Source organism: Carassius carassius, chromosome 48 (assembly GCF_963082965.1).
Source record: "Carassius carassius chromosome 48, fCarCar2.1, whole genome shotgun sequence".
NCBI classification, from domain to species: Eukaryota; Metazoa; Chordata; class Actinopteri; order Cypriniformes; family Cyprinidae; genus Carassius; species Carassius carassius.
This window is the reverse complement of record NC_081802.1, coordinates 7,433,132-7,440,966: the sequence shown is the minus strand read 5'-3', so window position 1 is coordinate 7,440,966 and position 7,835 is coordinate 7,433,132. Positions and strand designations below refer to the sequence as shown.

The following is a 7,835-nucleotide window of genomic DNA, read 5'->3' as shown; positions in this document are numbered from 1 at the left end:
GGAAAAATCACTGCTTATATGCTAAGGATAAAAAAAGAAAAAAAAATCAGTTTTGATGGTCTTTTGCTGTTGACAAATCTTCAGGCCGTGTCTGAAGTGTGTCTGTGTGTGCATGATAACAAACTGGGATCGCCTGGAATATTGAGTCTGTTTTTTGAAATGTAATCAAATTCTCTTTTTTCCCCCTCTATCTTTCCTCAGTGGAAGATTTGAGTGTTTTGAACGCAGGGTCTTCTCTGGTTGGTTGTGAAGATCTAAGTAAACAAAGCTGTTACTGTGGCATAAGTGACCTTTGGTTCTGAAAAGTGGCAGTGGAGTCCTATTAAAACAAGAAGCCTCCGGAACCATCCAAAATATCCTATAATCAGAGGGGAGTTCAAATAACACTTCGAATGCTGATTTATTAGAGTGAAAAGGTAAGAACTTTTTAAGTACCACAAACCTCTTGTTAACATAAAGTGAATAGATGCTATTGCTCGTTAACATCGGCATTAATTATAATAGTGCAAAAATTAAATATTGTGCCGTTTCTGTGTGTAGCATTTACTGCTCTGAATATTATTCTGCATGTAGTTGCAAATGGTGCTTAATCATTTTAGTCTGAGCTTTGTATTACACATATTTGCTTAGATAATTAGTTTTTGCAAACAGGCTTGTATTTTTACGTAGTTATTAATGATACTGGACACTAGGGCTGCACAATAAATACAATTTCTAATCGCGATATTATTTTGGATGCCACAATTACGTACACTGTAATTGTTCGAAGTGGCAATTAATCATTGAAAGTCCATTTATGTTATTCTGCGTGCTTAAGATGCGTTTTTTTCTTTCTACATGTTATCGAAAGGGTTTTTCCATTGTTTTAGTTTTAGTGTAACATTATAATACCATTCACATTTGTACTTTTTTTATATAATTTAATGAAGAAAATAATTTGCTGTATATTTGACATTTGAGACTTAATACTATAGAAAAGCACGAAAGGTTTTTCAGTTAGAGTGTTTTCAGCTTATTTCATGTGAAAATATGGCATGCAGTTGAATCAAACAATAGTAGAAACATAATTAAATGTAAATTGTGATTATCATAATTAATAATCGCAATTACAATTTCAAGGGAATAATCGACAATTAAAATTTTTTGTCATAATCATGCAGCCCTATTGGACACCACTGTAAACGACAACCAACATATGAGTGGACTGTAGCACTGTTGTGAATATTCGGTTTCTTTTAAAGTCAAATATGAACAGAATTTTTTTTGTAAAAAAAATAAATAAAAATCTACGAAAAACCTGAAACACAGGCAAATCTTGTGGTCTCGCGAATCCAGTTGTTTCGCTCCTGGTGTGAGTTGGCACCGCATGGAAGATGGAACAAAACCTCATCGGAGTCGTAAGGGCGTAACGGTAAAATAACATGCTGATCAAAGGCTGCTTTTAAACAAACATTTATTTATAAAACAAAAAATCTTCTTTGGCCAGATTAGCCTAAACTTTCTTAATGGCATAAACATTGGCTATACTCCCTTCAAACTTTAACTGGAATGTCAAGGTTTCTGTCATGGCAACATCCCAAACAGGCGAATATGCACACACACACAAAGATGAAAAAAATGTTGAGCCCATCTATCTGCCTGTATACTGTTTTGAGCAATAATTTCTAAGAAATAATTAAAAGGTCATTTTATCTTGGGTAATTTAGAATAAATATGAATTAATAAAAGCCTTTAAAAGAACAAATGCTATAAAATCATGCAATTTGCTTGGATATGAGTACCTCATATATCTCTCTTTTTGACATTATATCTCTTTTTGTCAGGCAGTCAGGTAATAACTTTTTGTCTGATGCTCAACACAAACAGAGACACACTTACTTTAGAAATCACCAGACATTCCCTGCTGTTATCCTGCTGTGATTTGTGTTCCAACTCTGAGGTCCAACAGAGAAAGTCTGGCAGCCAGTGGGAGAATGTTACCGTACTTTAGTCTGTGTATGTGCATGTGTTGAGTGTGTTTGTCACACTTTTAGCACACTGTCGTGAAGTAGTCCTCCTTTAATAATAAGAAAAATGTGTTAAAAACTTTTTCAGTAATATAACGCCCAATAAAATCTCTTGTGTTTCTTTATACAGAGACAGCCTGCACAATGCCAATAGAAACTTAAGTTAAATCAAGTTTAAATAACCTAATATACCTCATTTATCCACATTGTAAGTAATGAAGGGATTAACCTACGTTGTCATGGCTGCAATAATGGCTTGTATCTGCGTAAGGTGGAGGTAAACATTTCACTTGAGCGAGAACACAAAATTTGTTCATTTTCTGCTGTGTTTTATAGTGCTTTTTAACGTTTGTCTCGATTCAATGTGGTTCCAGAAGGCAGGATTTGTTTGCTTGCTTGTCCTCAGCTCCAGTTGCCTCAAAGGATTTTCTTTTGTTTGAATGAGTTTGTATCTTCTCCTGAGGGTTCAGAAGCAAAGGGCCAGTCATTGTAGTATAGACTCAGTCAGTCCACGTTTCAATAACTTGGATTGTGCATGCTGAAAATATATTCAATTAGTCCCTAAGGAATGGGCCAAGAGAGAACAGGTGAAAAGAAAAACATTCCAATCAGATTTTTATCCCAACTGAAGATACACTTACTACAGGGACTGTAGAATAACAAGTGGGCTGAAAACAGAATGGTCGTTGGTTGCTTACATCTTTGCAAGGGTCGATCAGTGATCGATTACCATTGTGTCTTGCACCAGACTGCACTGAAGACACAACGGCAATAGATTGTTGAACAACCCTTGTAGGCATGCAAGGAACTTGTAGGTACCAGCCCAGATTTAGCCTGACTTTTCCTGACATTGTGGCACAAAATCTGGTACACATACAGCCAAGTATTGCCAAGGGAGACGGTCTGACTGACATGTAAAAGCTACCAAGCTCAACTTGATTTTGCTTTCATGTGATTTGATGCCAATAACCTGGTGAGCTTTGGCAAATCCAGTAATTAGTTCTTTCTCAAAAGGACTTGTTGAATCAACTTGCTTCCTTGTAAATAAGACTTGGTTTCAAAGCTGACTGATAGAAAAAACTTTGCCTTTAATCACAAAAATTTATTAAATCCAGCTGATCAGATTAGATCTTGGCAGATTGAGAAAGTCCAGTTTTGTCTGCAGTATGCATTAGGCTTGCTTTAATATTATGTGTTACTGGTGTTAAAGGCTTAGTTCATCCAAAAATGAAAATTATATCATTAATGACTCTCATGTCATTCCAAACCTGTATGACCTCTGTTCATCTTTGGAACACAGTTTAAGATATTTTAGATTTAGTCCGAGAGCTTTCTGTCCCTCCATTGAATATGGATAAATAATATTTATATTATAGTAACAAAAATAATTTAGTTAAATTAGAGAACAGACACTACAATTAAAAACGGAGTATGCCGAATGACAGTCACATCACAGATCAGCAGCAGCTGGAGTCAGATTTAATTTATCATGTGACTACAGTGAGTCAAGATGACCAACAAGAAAAGTGAGGTGAGAAGGCGATGGCAGAAGATTTAGTTTAGAAATGAAATGCAAAAGCGCCTGTTTGGCAACTGTTAAAAATTAATAAATCCCGTTATTTCTCGTTACCCCCAAAGTATTCTCAGTCCCAGAACTTATGAATGCATGGGCCCATGGGAAGAGTCACAGCCTTCTTCAAAGTTTATTGTTATATCAGTAGATTTTATATATATCTCACCATTTGAACCCGAGAAGAGATATAAACATATGTGCATTCATGCATACAGTGAGATACAGAGAGAGGAGAGACTAAAGAAAGTAGAGTGAAAGAACACAGAAGGGAGGAGGTAACACAAACAGGAAAACTCAGAAATATTCAGGCAGTATTTTCTATACGGTTTGTTAATAAAATGGCTATGTTTAATATAACTGAGTTTGTCATTGTACCATTTTGTTTTTGTCCACTGAAGCAATTGAAGCTGAATTGCTGCTAATTCGAAAGCAAAAGTAAAATGTGCATGGCCATTTACAAACTATTTAAAAGTAAGGAAATCGATGAAAAAAGGGAAAACTCCAGTGAACCCCTCACATGTCGATTAACCATTGGGAAAATTTCCTCACCGTCACAACCCTAATATGCATATTCTGTGCAGTGATTTACACTGCATGGGGGACATTGTTAAGTTCCTGTATCTTCCAGTGAGCATCTCAAAGTACTGAGCAAGATCTAGCAGGTGAATTTTTGGACAGAGACTCTTAGAAAGATTTTATCCATTAGGCCTTTTGGAAAGCAGTGTAACTTTGAGTAAATGAGTGCCTTCTCTTCACTCTCTATCATCTCCATCTCCTACCATACTCCAATGCTCCTGTCAAACTACTTGTCGGCACCCCAGATTGCCTTGGCGACATGTTGCCTCTTGTGCAATGAAGTGTTACTGAATGTGTGCTGCTGCATGAGAGACTGCTTGGCAAGTCGAGCATATGCGTGTGGCTCTGATGGGAACAGCCGATACATGCTAGTTTAATTTTTCAGCAGCTCCAACGTAGATAAGGGGCTTTCGGACAGACTGTTTGGTATTTTGCGTGTGTGTGCTGGGTTATCCAAGATAAATTCGGGCTTGTATAGTATTGTGTTAGTGGCCAATTCCTATGCTCTCTCTACTTCTGTCCTTACTCCTTAGGCTCACTGGGGCATTTGTTACCTGGACGCCTTACCAAGGACTTCTTCGACTTGGAGCGATAAAGACCATTTTGACTATCACGATAAAGACTTGTCCATTTCTTCGAACCAAAATTCCTTTGAGACTTGTTAATGAGGGCAGTGGGTTATTTCTTGTTTTGCTGTTTGTTCATTTGTTTGTTGTGTGGGAAATGGAGCCAAGCCTGATGGAGTGGAACCCTGCCAGTCCTGGTGGAATTTTTCCATTTACTGCTCAATCATTGGATAAGATACCTTTCGGGGGACCAATGAGAGGGAGTTACCGGGCAGAGCTCCACCCACGGCCATTAGGATTCCACACTAATCTATTCCATCTCTCTCTAGTCAATGGTTAGCCAGAACTACAGTAGTTGCCAGGTGCTAGTTACCCATTCCAGCAACTCAGGCATGTAGACAACCCTGTCGTACACCCAACCTCTCTCTACAATAAACGTCCATCTTACATCTTCCCCCTTCAATCTCGGCTACCCAGCCAAATGCCTGCACTTCCCCTTTATTGGGGTCTTCACCTTGTACAGCACCAGAGCTACTATTGCTGTTAAACATTGGGGTGTGAGGGAAAAGGCAAGTGCCAGATCAGTGAGAATTGGCATCCTCTATTGGTTTCCAGGGATGGGGGATCTTTTCTGGCTTCTCCACCCCAGTGGCTCATCTGCATTAGCGTCACGCTAATCTTATGAGCTTCTTGTTATTGAATCCTGCAGGACTTTTTGCCTACTGCTACATGATGCTGCATATTATACAGTACAGTACTCCCTCCACTGAGCCGCAGGATATAGAGAACCAGAGAAGAGATAAGACGACAGGAAGCAGGAAGGATGGAAAATTTTACTGGCCCTCCACTTAAGTTCACATTCAGTTTGATGTATCCTCACCTGTCATGTGCTTGAGCAAATCGCTCACTGTTTGAACGTTTGTGTGTCTTGGCTCAGTGTTGCATGTCTTCTATTTTTTAGGCTTTTCCTAAATCGTTACTTTCTAAGGGGAAATGCATCACTCTCTTTCCCTCTTTCTCTCTCTCTCTAAAAATTGTAGGCCAGTAGGTTCTCCTAAAACATTAAATAGCCTCCACAATTAAAAACAGCATAGATAGCTTGGATTTGATATGCTTTTGAAACCATGATAAAAGCATTTGAATTACACACATTTACCTTGCCTCCAGTTTGGTTATTATTATCATATAAATTGACCTGATTTTTAATCTTTACTAGGAACCCAGTGTCTATATTACTTCGGCAAGGAGTTATTTATCAGAAATTAGTTTAATGATTGCTAGATATATTCAATTTCTGTCAGGTCTATTACAACCAGTTCAGTGAATGCAGAGAACTTTTTTATTTTGTCCCATATTTAAACATGTTTTATAATTAATGGCCATCCACATAGGATGTCTTATGCATACACACAGACAATTAAATAATAGCACAGACAGTGTGTGAACGGCCTGTCTGAGGCTACAAAAATAGCACAATCTTGTAAACCAGCAATGCTGAAAATCAATCCAGTTCATTCAGTGGTAGCTGTGGGGTAGAATACATCTCAGACATCTGTGGCTTGCATGTGACTCTCGTCCTGCTGTTCTCAGTCATTCTTTTTGGTTGGAGTGAATCAACTCAAAGTGATTAATGACCAGATGAGTCTGAGCTGAAGATGCCACTCGACCTCTTGAATTCTGCTTGACTTGGTAAACAGTCGCTGTAAATTACAGCTGTGCTTTAGCTGACCACAAGCAGAGACCATATTACCCAGCACTCTGATCCCTGCACTGTTACTCTTATTAAACGGAAACTGCAGAATTGAAGACTGATGTGGGGTCAGTTGCTCCTGAAAATCATTAGTAATTTGATAAACTGGTCCTAGAGCAGCTTGTTGTAGTCCACAAATTCAGTTTTACACAAAAAATTTAAGTGTAGGCTACAGGGAAAGATGTTTAATACATATTCTTATTTGTAATAAATTAAATTTAGTTCCTTTTCAGGAACTCGAGCTGCGTCGAAACGCTTTTGGGGAACGTCCCTGACGAGACCGACTCTGAATATCGTGTGCAATCAGTCCATCGGAAAGGCGTGACGTCACGGGCGGGATGACGTAGCGACCAGGAAGCTATAAAAGCACGTGCCGTGCAGCTGGCTTCAGCTTCGAATCTGTCAGCAAGCGCTCTGTGTGTGCATGTGCAAAAGTCTGTCCTGTTGGTCCTATTTATTGTTGTCTGTCCCTTAGCTTAAAAAGATCGCTAAAACAGCTCAATATGCCTAAGCAGAAGCAAAAGACCAAACATTTGAAGGGCGATTCCAAGCCGCGTTACAGACTGTGTGTTCCTCCCTGCACTCGCTACATTACGAGTGGGGATACACACAGGCTGTGCGTGGCTTGCCTGGGATCGAAGCACGCTGAGTCGGCTCTCGAGGGGGCCGACTGCCCGCATTGCGAACGTTTGCCAATGCGGACGCTTCGATCCCGGAGGGCTCTCTTCGAGGAGGGAGCCTTCACCAGCGTTCCTCGCGGTGCTGGCCCCGCTTCTGCCGAGGCAGAGCGGCTGCTGCACTCGTGGGGTTCGCAGGTGGATCTGTCAGAAGGAATGGAGACGGGCCAGTCCTTATCTCCTTCCTCATCTGCCAGATCCGGCGCCCAAACCCTGGGTTCGGAAGCACGCTCGTCGGTTTCTTCCCCCCAGGGTGAGGGATCAGCTCTTCACCTCTCGTCCTCCGAGGAGGTCGATGTGGAGACTGTTGCTGGGGATTCGCCACCCCTGTCGCCCCAGTATGAGGAGCTTTTGGAGGTGGTCACGCGGGCAGTAGATAAATTAAAAATCGACTGGCCTGCTGAAAAACAGACTGAGCCGCAGAGAAGCAAATTAGACGAACGCTTTCTGCGGCCGAAGCAACCACCTCCACGTCGGAGCCTTCCATATTTTCCCGATCTCCATGATGAGTTATCGAAATCTTGGAAACACCCGTATTCGACCCGCCTCTTTGGCCCTGATTCACTATATTATGGCAACGTGATGGGGCTGGGAGAGCGTGGTTATAGAGCGATGCCACGGGTTGAACAGACGCTTGCGGGCTATCTGTCACCCGGTTCGGCCTCGTCTCTAAAGGCTCCGACATTG

General features: G+C 40.6%; 1 protein-coding gene across 1 annotated transcript in view; it reads left to right on the top strand.

The window, feature by feature from the left end:
- The first annotated feature begins 205 nt into the window (after positions 1–205).
- LOC132131342 (protein phosphatase 1 regulatory subunit 29-like) overlaps positions 206–7,835 on the top strand; it is a 63,646-nt gene continuing 56,016 nt past the window's right edge. The window contains exon 1 of the mRNA XM_059543362.1: positions 206–416. The gene's annotated coding sequence lies outside the window, so the exon portion shown is untranslated. The remainder of the gene's footprint in view (positions 417–7,835) is intronic.